We start from the raw sequence: 20,531 nt of genomic DNA on the forward strand, positions 1-20,531 counted from the left end.
GAAATGGCAAACTTGGCGCACATAAATACTCAGTTTTTTTTTAATGGGTGAAAATGGATTGTTAACCCCGCCCGCGCTATTGGTATACACCGACGAGGCACCAGTGGAAGATAATAGGTGAGAATGAATGCGGGTTAGTTGGCCCACCATGACGAATTCGACAAGAATTAAACATGGTTTCCAGGGGGAACCGCGTGGAGGTCAACCTGAGAGGGTATATTGCCAGTAATGGGGCTATTAGACCCCATTACTAACAATCCCTTTCCCCCCATAGATACTCAGTTGAATTATTCTGAATACAATAAATATTGACTTCTGTATTATATAGGTAATATAGGACGTATACAACACAGAAGCCAATCTTAATTCATACTCATATGAACAATATAATGATGTTTTCAAAGACGTTTCACAAATCGGATCTATAGTGCAACGTATCTCCCACGATTTGATGCAATTTAGTAAATGGAAAGTCATTTAATTCGTTCATTTATCTATGCTTTATATTCGCTATCTATCTTGTATTCTCTCTATGTATGTAGTATTAACATATGATCGTTGTATAAAATAAATATGGCAATATCACTCAATTGATTAAAAAAGAACTAAACTTGACTTTTGTTTATTATTATCTAAACGAAATAATCCATTCTTCACTTGTGAATTAATCCACAGATGAAGGATAGTACCTACAGTCCTTAACTTTAGGCTTTATGACTTTTTTAGGGCAAGCATCGTGTACATGACATACCTGGTGTTGCAGGCGCCCATAGGCTACAGTGATCTTTTATCATTAGACGAACTATTTTCTTGTTTCCCACCTTCGTGGTATAAAAAAGTTTTTTTTTTATACAATTTAGAATGGCAAACGAGTTGACGGCCCACCTGATGGAAAGTGGTAACAGTCGCCTATAGACATGAGCAATATCATGGACATAACAGAGTATACTGTTTCGCCCATGATTCCACCCATGCGTTGCTATTTCTGAGAACTCAGGTGTTATTCCTCTGTACCCTGTAAATTCACGCCATATCCCACCCTTCAAACCGAAACGATCAGCCATGCAAACACAACTGCTTTTCGGTTGAAACACGAATGGGACAGAGGTACCCAAGCAAACGACTTTTGTACAAAGTCTCCCTCCGGTAAAAAATATATAAAAAACATTATATTATTTTTGTTGTTTCTAAAATGATTTCACTGAATCGATATTTATAAAGAGTCGATTTTCAAAAATATTGTCTCACAAACTTACCAATCCTTTTCTACCTAATTCCCCATCTATCCGTATACATTCAACAATATTTAGTATTTATCTATCGATTTCCTTCCATTAGCATTCTAAACACTCTCTCTATGCAAAATGCAAAAGTGAACGATAATTGAAACACGGCTATAAATTTCGTATTGTATTGACCAACTATCCCTGAATGGTTTTAATGCTACCTCGGTACTAAGATAATTTGTTAATTTGTACAGGTTTTCGAATAAATAACTGATAATATTTTATCTATGCTTGTGTATAATTATCTACACGTATGCACACATTAATAGTTGTAGCACGGTAACTTGTATGGATTTTAGTCGATATAATTTTAAGCTTAATTCCTTATAGCATTGGCAGAGAGTATACATTTACAGTAACAGAATTGCTTTTTTGTTTTAGTTAGGCATATCCGTATGGGGGAGGATTGACAATAGGTACTATGTGTTATTATAATGGATGGTAATGAAATGGTAACCACGCCTGCTATCGGTATACACTGGCTGGATACCAGGAGGGATGATATGCGACAATGAAAGTAGGTCTGTTAGTCCATCGTGACGAATTTCACTAAAATTAATTTCCAGGGGAACCGCGTCGAGGTCAAGGTTTGCCTTTTTTTGCATATAAATTTTCGAAAAAACGCCTTCACTGACTGACACATGTAGTAGAGGGAAGGGATTGCTAGTAAAGCGGATTACCAGGCTCTTTGCTAGCAAAATACTGGAAACCATCGTGTTGAATTTCAGGTGCATTCGTCATGTTGAGCTAACTGATCTGCCTTTTCATTCTTACCTATCATCCCTCACTGGTGCCCCGCCAGCGTATTCCGTTAGCGCAGGCGGGATTACCATTCCATTATCATCCATAAAAAGAAAGACCCATCTGGTATTACAATCGTGAGGATATTTTTTTTTATTATCTCATATCGTCGAATACCTTCTTCTAGTCAATTAGCCGAGTTTCGAGACGTCAGCGAGTGTCCGCGCGCAGTGATTTATGTCCGACACTCGCATACCCCGCGAGTCTGCGCCTGCGCACAGATGTATCTCGTCTTGGTAGGTATTTAATTAACTACACCTTAATACTTTAGTCACTTATATCGACTATCATTCGAATGATCCGTGACGCTGTAGATTTTTGATAGATTTCGAAATAACTTAAGTAAATGATAATAATTTTTAAAATAGATTTCTATCCCAATTTCGTTGAGACTAGATCTATTTTACACCTAATGATGATTTACTATATATTGATTCTTTATATTCTACTTGTCTTACAACTGTTTCTAATTAGGGTTATCATTATCATATCAGCCATTGTTTGTCCATTGCTGAACATAGCTACCCCCACCCCCTATTGGAGGTTTTGCCAAAAGTTGCCACGGTAGGCAGGCGGATTGGCAATCATAGGGTTTAATGGTGTTTTATGAGGGTCGCTGCTGTCCATCCCTCGACCATTATGGGTCCCTTAGTCGCCTCTTAAGACACCCACCATAAAAAATGTAACTTAAAATGTTTTTTTTTTAAGTTGCATTTTTTATGCGACTTAAAACTGTAGACATAGTGATACTTACCAGATAGAAAATAAGGTAATCATCATTTATGGAATACACCATGATGGCCATTGTACCTTCATACGATGTCGTTCCTAAAAACTAAAGAGTTATAAGGCCTCTGTATATCATAAGTTACCATACTTATACAAATTTTGATTTGTGAAAATAAACGTGTTGCTAAAAAAACCCAATAAATCAATAGCTTTTCTCGACCTGAGAATCACAAGAGTTCAAGGATCAATATTGTTACTCAATAGAAATCACCAACGAGGCAGTAAAAAGTGGATATTATTGACTACAATAATAAAGATATGTCAATGAACTTAATACTAAACAAAACGTATTTATTCGTACAAAAACAGGCAACTTACAATATTCATGATACAGTACAACAAAAAGCAGGGCCAATTCAATTGCAATTTAATTAACTTCCAACTAAACAAACGTCACTCATCCAAATCGAGATCAATTCGATTGAGTGTAGACGGGACAGAGTTGAGAGCATACGGCGTAATTTGTCAGTGGTATCGATTGTATCGATTCGTCGATGCAACAATCGATAAATTTATCATGTTAATCGATCTAATTTCATCAGTTCGCTCGGTGAGCGATGGAGGTCGTTGTGGGAACGCCACTGCGGGTGCGCAGTCACGCCATAGACTATTATTAAATTTGTGTAGATATGGTAAGTATATGTTTTTGTGATTCTGTTATTGGTAATTTATGTATAAGTATATATTTAAAATATTAAAAAATATTGCTAGTAACTAATTCTTATATCATTGCACACAGTCGTATCTAATCGTAAATTAAGCTGAATTTGTATTATGGATATATAGATGTATACTTAAAAAAATATCAAATAGGTACACAGAAAATATAATGTACACCAATACAAAGAAATATACAAATTAATTATTGTATTCTGCGAGTATCTAACCCATAACATTTGGAAGATAAAAATTTTTGGGCGGCAATTTATTTTAGTTTTTTTAAGAGACCGTCCTGTATGGAAGGAGTTTATCAGCAGATATTAGAAGAGGTAACTCTAAGAACTCTATTGTTATTACTCTTTAAAAAAACGCATAGGTATGCAAAGATTTTTATAGGTTATTGCTATAATTTATAATTCACGTATACACCACTATGATTGCATCTGCTTGGTAAATAAGAATATTAAAAACTTAAATTTATTAGGTACTTCATTGGTACCTACCGTGTCTCTGAGAGGCATTTCTATTGTCAGTAGAATTGTTTATAAATTTATGCTGTTGATCTTTGATATAATTTTTAATATTGCGACCACCGGCGAGATATCCGCCAAGACATGAGAATATTTGGATTGTGGTTTAATTACCTCCCATTGTGGCAGTGATTCTACTCTATTGTGTGCGCGCACGATTAGCTTCATCGACTAGAGGATCAAGTATATCATCTACAGCTACATTCCATTCGATTCTCACTTCTACAATATAAGGCCTAGAGTTTAATTTTAAATGATATGGTCTACCAGTTCATATTAAATTGTATTGTTCAAATATGTATCCCTGTAATAGTTTTTACTATTAGGTGAATGACACACCGGTATATTTTTTGCATTTCAATTATTGCTTTAAAATGTTTTGTGTCAATCTGAAGTAAATTTAAAACTACATACTAGAATAATATCTGTGGTTGAAATAAAGCATTGTATCTTATGTTTATGGTATGATAAATGAAGTAAAATATTTAACATGACAACTTACAATATACAATAATATGCTTACTTCAATATCCAAACATATTTGTTAAGTATTTTACGAAAGTCTTAACTACTTTGTTGATAGAATTATTTTGTTTATCTATCATTTATTTGGAATTAGTTAAGATCCAAAAAAGGAAACTATACCGACTTAAAATTGCCTTGCATTTATTTTGCAATGGAAGTACAATATAGATAACTATATTGTATTATATTGAAAAAGAAATATCAAGCATACCACAAATGTAGCATTCCTTTCTTTTGCTCGAAACGAACTTTATGAAGAGCATTGTTCCGTCGAGTTCCGCGGAGTGGAATTGTTTCGCGTCGAGAAATTTCGAAATTCGAACTTTGGAATTTAGAATTTGAAATTGAAAAAGTGGGAAATTGTTCGGGCGGTGCACGCGGGGGCGGTGGGTGTGACGGAGGCGTGGCCAGTGGCCCTAGCACGCGGTATATCGAACCGATAGTGCGTCTTTATAATTTACCGTAATACGGCACGATATCGCACGTACGACTTTACCGTCATGCAGGTCGCGTCAAAAAACATTTGTCTTAAATCTATGCAAAGAGCTTATCGAATTTAAAAATATTACACTACCGGTTTCTTATCGTGACTTCGATCACATCATAAAAGCTATTCTTCGTTATCTTCACATGATCTGGATAAATATTCCTTCTCCATTCCAAATAATACATGTATATCAAATTTTATGACCATTAGTTGAGCCGTTAATACGTTAAAAAGTAACAAACAAACAAACACACTTAATACCAAAAAAAGTGTCTAGGGTTTTTATGATATCTATAATTATAAATACCGATGAATATTTATTTAATTTATTGTGTTAATACCTGGTTGCATAGATTCATTTTCCAGTTCTGTCAATATAAGGAGGATGCCGACTCTTTTTTTCGCCGTCTAATGGATGCAATTGTATTACGATTTCTATGACAATATAGTGAATGTACACGGTATGACAGTACCGGACAATACAGATGTGAGGATAAAGGGATCACTGGTAAGAAGACGGCCTAAGCTCTGTTTCCCTCTGAAAACCATTATGATTAATTCCTGATGAATACGTTATGATGGGCCAAATGATTCATTCTTTTGTATCCTGTTTAAAAGAGCAGGCGAGGTTACAATTTCATTTTCTTCTTAATAAAAACATATTGTGGTTGTACTTAGATCCAAGGTTTAATAGCGTGTATTTAAATATAGTAATATTTTGTCGCCAATCTTGATAATATAATTGTGGTAGGTACCGCCATATCTTCCAATGTTTGCAAGTCCTGTTGCAATTGCAACACAAAATGAATAAAATTTATGGGTATGGCTTTTTGTGTATGGCTAGGTATTTTATATATATAGTGATACATTACATATATAAATAATATATCTATTAATAAATCACGTGAAGTGTTTCTTTAAATTTTCTAGTACTTCTGCTTAGTTCGTGACTAGATGGCGCTATTTAATAAAATTTAATTATATAATTAAAAAAATCAACAGCACTTTATAAATATTATAAATGTGATAATGGGTTACATTTTTTGTTACCTCTTATTATGTTAACAGCTTAATCAATTACTGTGAAATTTGATATCACATGTTATAATAGAGATGGCTACTTTTATCACGATCAGTAAACATATGCCGGTCAAGCAAACGAAGCCGTGGGTAAAAGTTAGTAAAAATATATATCGTGGAATGTTAAAAGAAAATAGCTGTCGACAATGATACGCAAATAATTGCTTATAACACAATGCGGCGCGTCGAATACACTTTGTCCAAAACGTCAATGCTTGAAACTAAGAAGTTACCTTATAGTGGCCTCCGATAACCATCGGATGGACTTCGCACACATTTATATATTACCACCATTGTAACTCTAAAGTCTATTTTATTAAAGTTTAAATTCCCTTGATTTGTGTACGCTTACATGTTTGTTTGTGTTGTCTTAACGTGTCAATCGCTCCTCCCTCTAGACGCGTTATTAATAATCATGTCAGGTCTTCTCGTGAGAAATTTCTTTAGTCAGTAAGTATTAATTTGTATGATTATTGCTATTATTGGGTAATTGCCGGTGTTGGTTTGTGCTTGTATAATTAATTTTATTTAATTTTTATATTAAGCTGGGATAATGCTTTGTCATGTTGCGGACACATGGTATTATAGTTTTTGCGTGTGCCTTATTATGGCCGTAGCATTTTTAAAGGTTATTAGTTGTCTTAATCATATTGGACTTTTGTTACATAATTTTTTTGTTTTTTTTTTATGAATTCTAATGACACGTCACTTTTTTAATTTATTTATTTATTTATTTATTTACAGGATTACCAACATAAGATACAGCTACAATAAAGCTAAGTTTTAATACAATACACTGGCAGCTCAGATCTCACCGTTCTTACATTTATAGGCAACCACAGCATGCCTTGTGTTTGACAAACATTAAAATATAATTAAATTATTAAATGAGTAAAGATATTAACAATATGAATAATAATATAATATAAATAATGGAAATTGTATTCAAATTATTATAAAATATAAATAAATATAATGTAATGGGGAGGTATATCAACACTTTAATTTAGTCATGAATACAGAGTGACTATCGCAGTGAATATCAAGTTCAGGCTTGGTTTTTACAATATCGTTATACAGACGCGTTATGCGGACGATAGGTGATTCGCGACCCAAGTTTGTTCGGCAAGCTGCATTTTTAAATAGATTACAAGGATGCCGCGGCACTCTAGCAGGTACATTGTAATCTAGTTTCCCCAGTAGAGGCAGGCAATCAATGTGATTATTCACTAACTTATGAAGATAAGACATGTCAAGGTAAGATCTGCGCAGGCATAGTTCATCAAGGTGAAAATGTTTAATTTTGTTTTTGTAGGTTTTCATATTTCTTGATATTTTAAAACGATAGGCTAGGCTACGAACGAATTTCCTCTGTATTCTCTCTATTCTGTCCTCATGTATCTTGTACATAGGTGACCACACCATACTGCAATATTCCAACTTGCTTCTGACATAGCTATTGTACAGTTGAATGACAGTGGATGGTTTCTTGAAACACCTTGTATTCCTAAGGATAAAACCCAATGATTTATTTGATTCATTTACAATTTTATCAATATGTTCCGAAAATCTTAGTTGACTGTCCATCAAAACCCCAAGATCTCGCACAACACTAACCTCTTGAAGCTGCTTACCCTCGATAAAATAATGCGATTGCAACTTCTTGAGTTTCCGTGTAAACTTTATGTGGTAACATTTTGAAGTATTTAAATACATTTTGTTATTATTACACCATTTGATTAAATAATCGATGTCCTTCTGAAAACATTCCACATCTGATGGTTTTGTTATTATCTTCATCATTTTAAAGTCATCAGCGAATAGGTATCCATTACTATGCTTAATATTTTGCATAATATCATTAATGAAGACATTGAAGAATAGAGGTCCTAAAATAGAGCCCTGAGGCACACCTGAGGAAGCCACAATGGAGGATGATTGAACACCGTCAAATACTACTCTCGAGGAACGGTTTCTAAGGTAAGATTTACACCATTCCAGCAAATTATCTCCTATTCCAAATGTTTGCAATTTTTTCACTAAGATATAGTGGTTTACCTTGTCAAAGGCTTTTGCAAAATCTGTGTAAACCACATCCACCTGAACATTTCGATCGACTGCTTCCTTTAACTCTGAGGTGAAAAGTATAAGGTTAGTATTTACTGATCTCCCTGTCATAAATCCGTGCTGAATATCTACTATGTACTTTTTTATATGAGAGTACATAACTGAATGAACCATTGACTCAAACAACTTAGACATCGATGACAACAGAGATATTGGTCGATAATTAGATATGTTCTCCCTATTACCGCTCTTGACATTTATTTACAATATAATTCTTAATTTTCGCAAATTAAGTCAATAAATAGTTGTCAATGACCTTTATAAATTTTATTATTATTTAGCTTTTTTCTTTATTTCATCTGTTTAAAAGATAAAGAAAAAAATTTTTAACCGATTTTAAAAATTCTTTCACTTATACGAAGAAAAAAAGCGCTAAAATCGAATCGGATGAATGTTAGAAGTGAAGTATAACACATCCAGATTTTTTTAAATTTTTTGTTTGTTTGTCTGTTTGTACGGACTAATCTTCAAAACTGTTGGACCGATTTAAATGAAATTTTACCGGAGATATAAGGTAATACCTTATATCTCCGATCAATATTTTAAATACTTATAATTGCGAAAAATTAGAGTTCCCGTGGAATAGTTAAAAAACTATAGTAACTTATACAGCTTAATACATAACCTATTTAAGTAAAGATTTTTTTAATATTTTGACCTAAGGCAAAGAGTGAGAATGACATGTCATTTGTTAATTTTGGTCCAGTATTTCCAGACATAATAAATAGGTAGAAACACACATCGATATATATATATATATATATATATATATATATATATATATATATATATATATATATATATATACAGGAATAACAAATACCACGCGGACAAAGTCGCGGGCATCAGCTAGTATATTATAAAAGTGGCTGTACTTGCATCGTGCTTTAAAGATTCAGAGGGTTTGTAAAAATATCGGAAATTAGTAAATCCCAGTACTAAATTGTTAATGACGTCATCACGTTTTATTGGAACAAGTCCTTTCATCAGGACTGAAGTGTTGAGAGTAAAAAAATACTATTAAAGCTTAATCGCAATGATTCATACATTCAACTCATTGATGAGTGAGATGACTAATATACATCTACCTACGTCATTCTAATGATCTGGATTTAGTTCATACGGAAACTGGATCACATTCACAATCTTGAGTGCTATCATGATATATATATTTTTAAATATACACATTATGTTTCACAATTAATTCCTTTACCTGGTCAAGTGGTCACGTTATAAGAAGTAAGTAATTACTCCTTTTATCCTCAGATTCGTATGATAATTTTTTTTTATACAACTTAGAATGGCATACAAGCTGACGGCCCACCTGATGGAAAGTGGTAACCGTCGCCTATAGACATGAGCAGTACCATGGACATAACAGAGTATACTATTTCGCCCATGATACCCCCCATGCGTTGCCATTCCTGAGGACTCAGGTATTATTCCTCTGTACCCAGTAAATTCACGCCATATCCCACCCTTCAAACCGAAACACAGCCATGCAAACACAACTGCTTCACGGTAGAAACACGAATGGGACAGAGGTACCCAAGCAATCGACTTATGTACAAAGTCTCCCTCTGGTATTGCATAGAATGAGCATGCATTAAATGAGCCACCCCTTCCTTTCCCATGGGTATCATAAGAGGCTGTAAGGGAACTTAATGGTTAAGAGATGGGCAGCAACGATCCTTATAAAATATTACCAAAGTTTCACTGCGGTTGCCAACCCGTCTGCAAAGAATAGCAACTACTAGTGGAACTTCCCCTATGGAGGAGGCCTATATTCAGCAGTAGAGAGTTAATGCTTAGTATGATGTGGTAAGAGGCGATTAAAAAACAACTCACATCAATCTATAGGAATTACGAATTAAAATACTATAGCAAATTACTTGGATATAGAACTTATTTATTTATTTAAGGTACACCAACAGCGTATTGCATTATAACATATAGGTATAACAAACATTAAATATAATACAATATTAATGCACATGCCTATTATAGGTATTCACAGCATTTACTTTAACATAGTTATACAGTGCGAAAATGAAGAAAATGAAGTAAATAATAAAAATAAACATGTAACCCAAGTTGCGAGCAATATCAGAAAATACGATTATGAGTGAATGGAATTAAAAAATATTAAAAAAAAAAAAAAAAAAAAATATATATATATATATATATATATATATATATATATATATATATATATATTATGATAATTAGAGTTCATTTTTATTAGATTATTGTACAAAGTGCTACAGCAATTTATTCCTGTAGAAATTCGAATTATCATACACTATATCAATTTCATAGCGAGAGATCCAAGTAATTCATTCCCAACAGTGGGTTGTAATGGTGATAAAGACTCACTGGTGAAGACTTGTCAGTCATCGATATGCGCTGTTAGTTTAGAACCATTTTAGTTAGTTTACCATTGCAAGTTAGGTTACCATTGCATTTTCATTGTATAAAAATATGTACCGAACGTGGTGTGTTCCTATTGCGAGATAAGGATACAAGTATATTGGTATTCGTATTAATAAAATTTAAAATTACTATTTTTCCATTCATTTATTTATTTGACTATTAGATCTATAATGTCATATCAATAGATATAAATCGCTTACCACGATTTTAGCAATCGAACTCGGGCTAATATTAATCCCAATCGATATCGAATCGATCCATTAGGCCGGGATCTGTATCGATTGTTGCACTCGGCACCGTTCTCATTCCGATGAAATTGGTGATTGGATAAGGATCTCGCATCATTACTGGATGTGATCAAGATGATATAAATTGGTGCTATATTTTGGATGCGTCAATTTTAATTAACTACTAACTTTTTATTATGCCCATGGTACTGTTTGTTTGTAGGTGACGGTTACAACTTTCCATTAGGTGGGTCTTTTTTTTTATGGGTGAAAATGGAATGGTAACCCCGCCTGCGCTAACGGGATACGCTGACGGGGCACCAGGAGATCGATGAGAATAAAAACAGGCCAGTTGATGAATTGACAAGAAATTAAACACGATAGTTTTCAGGGAGAACCGCGAGGAGGTCGACCTGGTTGGGTATATTGCTAGCAATGGGATTTTTAGTCTCTATTACTAACAATCCCTTTCAGCCACCCCCATCAGATGGGTCATCAGCATGTTTGCTATGTTAAGTTGCATGAAAAAACTTGTTTTCGTTGTTAACTTTCATAATATTACGAGTAAAATGAGGATAAATAAATATATTGGTGATATTCAGGAAATAGTATTTAATAACGAAACATTCACAAAAAAAGTAAATTTATTATGTAGTAATTATTAAAATGCTTAATCATCACTACATAGTATAAAACAAAGTCGCTGTCGCTGTCTGTCCGTCCCTATGTATGCTTAAATCTTTCAAAGTACGCAGCGGATGTTGAAGCGTTTTTTTTAATAGATAAAGTGATTCAAGAGGAAGGTTTATATGTATAATACATGCATAATATTGTAGAGAAATACTGATAAATTTAGAGGTTTTTAATGTGACGTGATGTAATGTATACCTGCGCGAAGCCGTGGCGCGTCGCTAGTATTTAAATAAGTGAGTTTATGTGTCACTTATAACGGCGTTGCCAAACGTTATGAAATGGATCACATGTGTTATAGTTGACCCAGAAAAGAAAATTGCTGCTTTTTTCTTTTGACCGTGCAGACGAAACATTAAAAAAAAGTGATTTTATGTCATTGATTCCATAGTTATTGTCAAAAAATAATATGTACCAATAGAAATGAAAGGACAGATACACGATATAGGCAGTATCCATTGTATTAATAATAAAATTTTCATTATACCACATCCAAAATATTACGTGTTTAATAAATGCGTGGCGTGGAAATTGGCGCGGCTCGTCGATTACAGACTGCGTCGATGTATTTTGCGGCCGAAATTAATTTATTTAACATTACACTCGCACCGAAATCTCCGCTATATTATTATAATCATCATTCCCTCCAAAACAACGATGTTTTGACATTATATTAAGACATGTTGATGATTGGTGAGTTAGTCATAAGGAAAATACATAAATAGGTACCTATATATTTATAAGTCACCCTTTTTCTGTTATTCTCAGTATGTAAACAATATTTTCATTGATTATTATTATTTTTAAAATTTTTAGAAAATCCACATCTCCCCTCTTAAGGAGAGGTGATGGCAAACTAACCCCCGGCAGAAGCACAGTCGGCTGGGGTTCAGGGCCCCAGGGAGAGAAACCGGCGTACAATGCGGGTAGAATCTAAGACCAGCGCTTTCTGCATCTTTCCCGGGAGTGAGCCGCCTCGGATTATTATTATTATTATTAAGTATTATTAAGAAGCATGTTTCCATTTGATGATGCAGTAAGAATAGATAAATATGTCTCCACTTTTTTAATTATTAGGATAGCAATAGAAAAATAGGAAAGGAAAACTAGAAACAAATTTATAGAAATTTAATAAAATAATAGAAGGGTATTGCTATTCTCTTCCTATAGAGATAGAGCTATGTCCAATCGTGGGAATATGTCTATATTACTTGAAAGTCATCATCATCAACAACATATCAGCCTTTAACCGTCCATTGCTGAGCATAAGCCTCCCCTAGGGGGGTTTACCAGTACTTGCCACGCTTATCAGGTAGATTGATAACCGCAGTTAAGGTCTAAAGATGTTTTAAGAAGGACGCTGCTACCCATCCCTCGTCCTCCCTTAGTCGTCTCTTACGATACCCACGGGAAAGGAAAGGGTGGCCTATTCTATGCCGGGACTACACGGAAATTACTTGACAATGAGTATGGTTTATTCTGAGTTAAGAGCCTAATCTGCTATTGCTCTTCTAACTGTTAAAAGATGTTGTGTTAGAAAGTTCTACAGATTTGAAGGATGAAATAACGTGATCAATATTTGAAACGTAAAATTTTAAGTCTCAAAAGATATGATTTAAGATGAACATTCTGTGTTTCTATAACATGACATGAAAACAAGTTGACGTCACTAATGTAAAGTAGTAATCAACGTCTATAGACATGAGCAACGCCATAGATATTCACTACGATATTCATGGTAGTTATTGCTAATGTGTTACCATTCCTGAAGACTATGGTGTTATGCCAATTTTGAACAGTGAATTTGTAATAGATGCATATATACCTACTATATTGTCGTATGGTCCCAGCATAGAATAGGCTACCTCTTCCTTTACCTTGGGTATCGTAAGAGGCAACTAAAAGAACTTAATGGTCGAGTGAAGGGCAGCAGTGTCCCTCTTAAAACATCACCAACGCCTAACTGCGGTTGTCAACCTGCCTGTCAAGCGTGGCAACTACTGGCAAACCCTCTTAAGCGGGAGGCCTATGTAAACTGCTAAAGCAGTGGATAGTTAACAGCTGATTTAATAATAAAAAAAAAATGCGTACTATAACGTAAAGATTGATTTAAATGAAAATTACGTAGTCATAAAGGTTTAAAAATATTTCTGTTCGACGTGGGAATTTCTATAGATATTCCAAGAAGCAACCCAGCTTCGATAATTCTTATAAAATAACACCACAATTTGAACAGAGGTCGTACCTGATGAGGTAAATTTATTTCACCTCTATTCTTTTTTCATAGAAAATTTTACAACTGTGATGAAATCTAGCCTCCATTTATTAATTTTATAGTTTGACACCTCGTTCCTCTGCTACTTATCTCGCACTAAACTTACACAATTTACTTTCAAAATCACATTAATGTCAGACGGACTTCGGAACTTCTGCTTTCTGTAAAGTGCATTGATAATAATCCGAGCCATTCTCAAGTGTTGGAGCGGGATAGAGATACGTTTCTCGAGGTGTGTGAGTAGGACGGGCGATGGTGAATAGAAACATCAAAATTTTACAGCGTTTTTATTGCGCCCGCGCTCGTTTTGTTTACATCACGGCGTCCGTTCGGTGCGCTTTTGCCTTTCGGGGTGTAGGTGGCGTGTTACATGGATATTGAGGTAAAAATACCTTTTTTTTGGGTGCCAGGCTTTTGTATAAGAGGCCCGCACGTGTGATGTATTATCTTCATTGATACTTACTTTTTACGTTTGCAGTTTATATTTGGATATGGTTTTTAAATATCTTTATCTATTAATACTTGTAAAGAGTCCTCTCTTAATATTTCTTTTTTAAAAGTTTCATAATTGTAAGATGTATTTAATAGCAAATCGAGATATCTCCAAAAAAAAAACACACGTAACTGACACTTCCAGCTAAGTTTATAATTAGAATATCATTTTGTACGACCAGGTTTTGTTAATAGGTGAAGATGGAATGGTGTATAAAGAATCAAGCTTTGACAATGAATTATAATATAATATTTTTATTGCACTAACATATATAGTAATAATAATAATAATTAGATACAATGTTAGCAAAGGTGAACTAATTCCTAACAGGGATCTCTTTCAGTCAGCCTGACACAGTGGCATAGAAAGTAGTGAGTGGGCATCGGTAGTGCAAAATAGAAATCAAAACAACCTAACTACCTAATTTACATAATTCACAAATCATAATATCCATATTTAAAATATACAATATTAATACATATTTGTACCATACATTGTCGAAAATAATATCAAAGAAATAAAAATTCTATCTGATTTCAAAATAAGAGTTCCTATTTCCACTGATTTAAAAAAGGACGAGGTTTTCCATTTTTTATTTTTGTATGTTTTTTTTTAATGTTTGTTACCTCATAACTTCTTCACTTGTAAACCGATTTAGAAAATTCTCATAGAAATTCTATTAAAGTCAGTACAGTATTTTAGATTTTAAATCAAAATTACTGGTTTTGCCACACGTTTTTTTTTTTTTTGTGGAAAGTAATCTTAATTATTCACAATCTGCGATGTATTTACCAATTATGAATCGATTTTGATCCACTGTTTTATCAAAATATTTTCTATTTCATTCCCATTTTGCACTTGTAATAATTTGGCCAATAAAAAAGACAACGAAAATTATAACGCAAAATTGAATCTTGAATCTTAGTAGCAATAACCGCCTAGTTAGATATTTTAACTTTTTTACGTTGGGTAGTTGTCGATATTATCCATTTGCATGATCTGCTCGTATTTTTAAAGCGTAATTTAATAATGAATTGACGAGCACTGCTGGTGTAGTGGTATCATGCAAGATTCCCATTCTTGCGACCCGGGTTCGATTCCCGGGCAGTGCATGTTTTTTTTTTAAGTAGCCGTTAATTACGACGCTCAAAGTATTATCTCATGTTACGAAAAATCGGTTGATCAACCCTTTTCATGACACCTTTTTTGGTTTTATTAAGATAAAAATTGTTCTATATGTAAAACAGGAATATGGTTTAATCTGTGTACCAGAACTCCTTTAATTCCGATCGACTGTTTGAGCATGAATGAATAACAAACATCCATAGGGATGGGGAAGAAGTATCAGTAATGGGGAGTAGTAGATCCATTGCTAACAATATAACATGTCAGGTCGACCTCCTCGAGGATCCGTCTGGAAATCATTGTGCTTAATAATTCTAGGTGAATTCATTATAATGGCTTCACTGACTTGCCTTTTCATCCTCACCTATCATCCCTCACTGGTACTCCGCCAACGTATACCGTTATCACGGGCGCAGTAATCATTCCATTATCATCCATTAAAAATAATCTATATACTCGTATACTCATATAGCAGGTGATTCAGGACGGTTCTTTATGGTAGTCTATGGGGGAGACTTATGTCCAGCAGTGGGCGAATAATGGTTGAAATGATGATGATTATATATATATATATATATATATATATATATATATATATATATATATATATATATATGTATATATATATATGTATATATATATATATATATATATATATATATATATATATATATATATATATATATATATATATATATATATATATATATATATATATATATATATATATATATATATATATATATATATACTTCTGCAATCTACGCATACGAAGTAGCGGGTAAAATGCTAGTTTAATTACAAAATCTTTCAGATATTTTTTTATGATTGAATGACCCGATGCGGATACACTCAACTGATTTATCACCAATACTTTGCTGAAATGCTTCATCGTTTCTTAGAAATGTCAATATACGTCAATGGTCTACAATAAGCTATTATGAACAAGAAATTAATAGTGATTCAGAGTATAATTGCACGTTTCATACTGAAATGAATCAGGTCTCGTGTGGGTCACTGGGAAATCCAGGGTGCGAAATATTAGGAGAATAAGGAGAATTTAGAAGAATTAAAATTTATCACCAAATTAAATTTTATATTATAAAATAAATTTTTTGCCCGCTTCTTCTTCGCATGGATTTCATTAGTAGGAAAACTAATGAAATAGGCCACTTCTAGATGGTATATCAATATTATATACATACATACATACATATCTGTCATGCCTGTCTCCCATTAGGGTAGGCAGAAACAATGGAACGCCAAATGCTTCGATTCAAACAAACCTCTTTCGCTTTTTCCACATTCATCAATCTTTTCATACACGCTCGCTGGTTACGGGTACTTATATATCAATATTATATATACATCAGATTTTAAGTTGTAACAAAGGTATAGACAAACAGTAAGAGAAAATTTCTAAAAAAATTGTTATTGCATTTATTGGTCTTATTAAGATTCCTTACGTATTTTTTTCTTATATAAAACTATAAAGAGATTTTTACAATAATTAAAGATTGTGTTCCACACAAAATGAAATATCTAATGCAATTGTGATCTTAAAACTAAACTACTGGGCCACTATTTGGGACACTGCGGCACACATGGCGAATACATATTTTCGTATTTTATCTTTTGTTTTACATTTAAAAAAAGTGTAATTATTTTGATTGTATGAAGTCATTTGTTAATTTACATATCTACTGAACCGATTTTGATAAAATTTCCATAGAACCAATCTGTAAGTATATCCTTTAAAGAAAAAGAGTTTTCCAAATTCTTTTTTTTTTTAAACTGATGCTTGAGTTTAGGACCGACAGATTTATCAAGTAACAGACATAAAACAAATACAAAGAATTGAGAACCTCTTTCTTTTTGATGTCGGGGGAAAATTAGTACATCGTCTAGTTATAATTTTATTACATTGTCAAGATGTGAAAATCTAGATTTTTGTCAATGATCAAATGATCAATGATTTTATGTACACAACCAAAATTTTTTTGGTTCGGATTAATTTGGTTTCGGTATTTACCATGATCGAAACGTTAGTCAGATATTTCAAGTTTTTGATAGTGGCCATATTCGAATTTACAACTTCGGAGGTCCATAAATTGAGATAGTGTTATCTATTATTTTTATCTTCGTGTATAATACAATATATCTTATATATGTGTAAGTATATTTGTTACAGTCATGTAGGTCGCTGTTTAGGTCCCGGCATAGAATGAGCCACCTTTTTCTTTCCTGTGGATGTCGTAAGAGCCGAGTAAGCACGAGAGATGGGCAGCAGCGTTCCTCTTAAAACATCTCCAAAGCCTAACTGCGGTCGCCAAATCGCCTGCCAAGCTTGACAACTACTAGCAAAACCGCTAGGAGGAGGCTTATGTCCAACAGTGGACAGTTAAAGACTGACATGTTAATGATATTTGTTATTTATATATATTTATTTGTTTATATAAATAACAAATAAATAACCAAATATCAATTATCAATTTTATATAATAACAAATGTCAATTTTAGTATATATGTATATCAATTATTATTAGTACCGTTTTCAAGTATTCTGACGATTCCCATAGGTTGACTGGGAAATAATGCTTTAAGCATTAAGTCCGCTTTGTATACATACATGTACTAGTGAATAAATAAATAAATAAATAATGTCTTACTAAGCTACGACACAATCGAGACGACAGGACGTTGTCTCTTGTGTCAACAAAAATGTTTTTAATTTAAAAATGATTAATTTAATTAAATTAAAATTACACCATACCATATAGTGTCGGATATCGACGCATTACGTTTTATGTAAGCTCTGTGGGTCAACACCATTGTTTAAAATACAACTAATTAACTAACTCATTTCACCGCGAACTGGTACTAATAAAATATTATGTTATGTTATTAAGAAATTACAGTAAACGTTTGTAAACCCGTGTTAAGAGAGCGTGTTTGTAAACGAAAGAATTGTATGGATGTGGACTTATTATATTTAATAGGTGCTTTATATTATTCTCAATTTCGTATAAAATATAGTATATATCATATATGTGTAAGTATATTTGTTATTCATATATATTTATTCGTTTATATATGTAATTTTAGTATGTATGTATATCAATAATACTGACACTTCCCTATGATTGACTGGGAGAGAATGCTTTTAGTATTAAGTCCGCCACATGGCGGACTTAATACTAAATGCTAAATATGTGTACATACACATATTTGTACTAATGAATAAATAAATAAATAAATAGAAATAATGATACTATAAAGAAGAAAGATATGATTGTTTGTTTGTAATAGATAAAGTAGAAACTACTCAACCGGTGTTAAAAATTCTTTCAACTGTGGAAAGCTAATGTAGAATACACCAGTGATTAATTACTATTATTATTTTCGAAAAATTTATCTACCCATGTAAATCCGAGTGGAATCATTAGTATTAAATAGATACGCTCGCGAGTTTGTCTGCCTGTAATTCATTTTAATGTACTTTGCATACAATTTGCATACATATACATTCACTAGAGGGAGACTTTGTACAAAAGTCGATTGCTTGGGTACCTCTGTCCCATTCGTGTTTCAACCGTGAAACAGTTGTGTTTGTATGGCTGTGATTCGGTTTGAAGGGTGGGATATGGCGTGAATTTACTGGGTACAGAGGAATAACACCTGAGTCCTCAGGAATGGCAACGCATGGGGGGTATCATGGGCGAAATAGTATGTTATGTCTCTCTGTTATGTCCATGGTACTGTTCATTTCTATAGGCTACGGTTACCACTTTCCATCAGGTGGGCCGTCAGCTTGTTTGCCATTTTAAGTTGTATAAAAAAAAATCTAATATTCATGATTTTTCTTTTCTCCTAAATACGGCGTGATTTCAATTTAATAATGATTTCAACATGATATCGCTCATTATACATGTAACATGGAAATCTGAATTTGTTAGTATTTGTGCGTGGCTCTCACTCATTGGGGATAACTTTTTTTTTATGAAACTTAGAATGGAAACAAGCAAACGGCCCACTTGGTGGAAAGTGGTAACCGTCACCTATAGACATGAGGTATAGTCATATATGACATGACATATATGATAATATTTTGTTACAATAATGTCGTGAACGTGCACGAATTTTTGTATCTTTTTTTTTAGGGATTTCTGTCGTTTTGTCAAAAAAATAAATAAAAATAACAATAAATATTATGTTATAATCTATACTTATAATAAATCTGTAGAGAGGTCAATTCTGTACATGAAATATATTTCCAAAATAACTATCAGGAGGTGATCGATACTGATGCCAAAAATGCAATCAGTAAAATTTTTGTCTGTCTGTCTGTATGTTCGTTATAGAAACAAAAACTACTAGACGGATTTTAACGAAACTTGGTACAATTATTCTTCATACTCTTGGGCAGGTTATAGTGTACTTTTCATTACGCTACGATCAATAGGAGTAGAGCAGTGAAAGGAAATGTTAAAAATGTCCAGCCGTGCGACGCTGGGACGGGCCGCTAGTAAATTATAAAAGCCTATTTTTACTCTTATGAGGACATATCTACACTATTCTATGGCACCATCAAGGAACAATAACTCGTAAATATTTATCACGCGTTGTAAATGAGAATTTTTCAAGGGGCACTAATTATTTCCACGATCGCTCGAACAAACCGCGCCAACAATTGATTTGACGCCGCTTTTCACTTTGAAACTCTGTAATTACAGTAATGGTCATTAGTTGATCGCCACTTTTTAAATTAGGCTCTTGGTGTGTATTTATGAGTATATATCGATTTGTACTCGTATATTTACTAGTTATTTGATTAGAATTGCCGTATGGTCCCGGCATAGATAGGGGCACCCCTCCATTTTCCGTGTGTCGTACAGCAGCGTCCCTCTTAAAACATCACGAAAAACCAAACTGCGGTTGTTAATCCGCCTGCCAAGTTTAGTAACTACGAGCAAAAGGTAAACTGAGGTAAACAGGTAGCAGC

General features: G+C 33.4%; 1 non-coding gene across 1 annotated transcript; it reads left to right on the forward strand.

Annotated features, from left to right (window-relative positions):
• The first annotated feature begins 15,444 nt into the window (after positions 1–15,444).
• Positions 15,445–15,515, forward strand: Trnag-ccc (transfer RNA glycine (anticodon CCC)). Its single transcript has one exon. It is a non-coding gene; the product is annotated as a tRNA-Gly (tRNA).
• The last annotated feature ends 5,016 nt before the right edge of the window (positions 15,516–20,531 follow it).

The sequence above is a fragment of the Galleria mellonella genome, unplaced genomic scaffold (genome assembly GCF_026898425.1).
Source record: "Galleria mellonella isolate WM207_F2 unplaced genomic scaffold, CSIRO_AGI_GalMel_v1 utg83, whole genome shotgun sequence".
Classification (NCBI taxonomy): domain Eukaryota; kingdom Metazoa; phylum Arthropoda; class Insecta; order Lepidoptera; family Pyralidae; genus Galleria; species Galleria mellonella.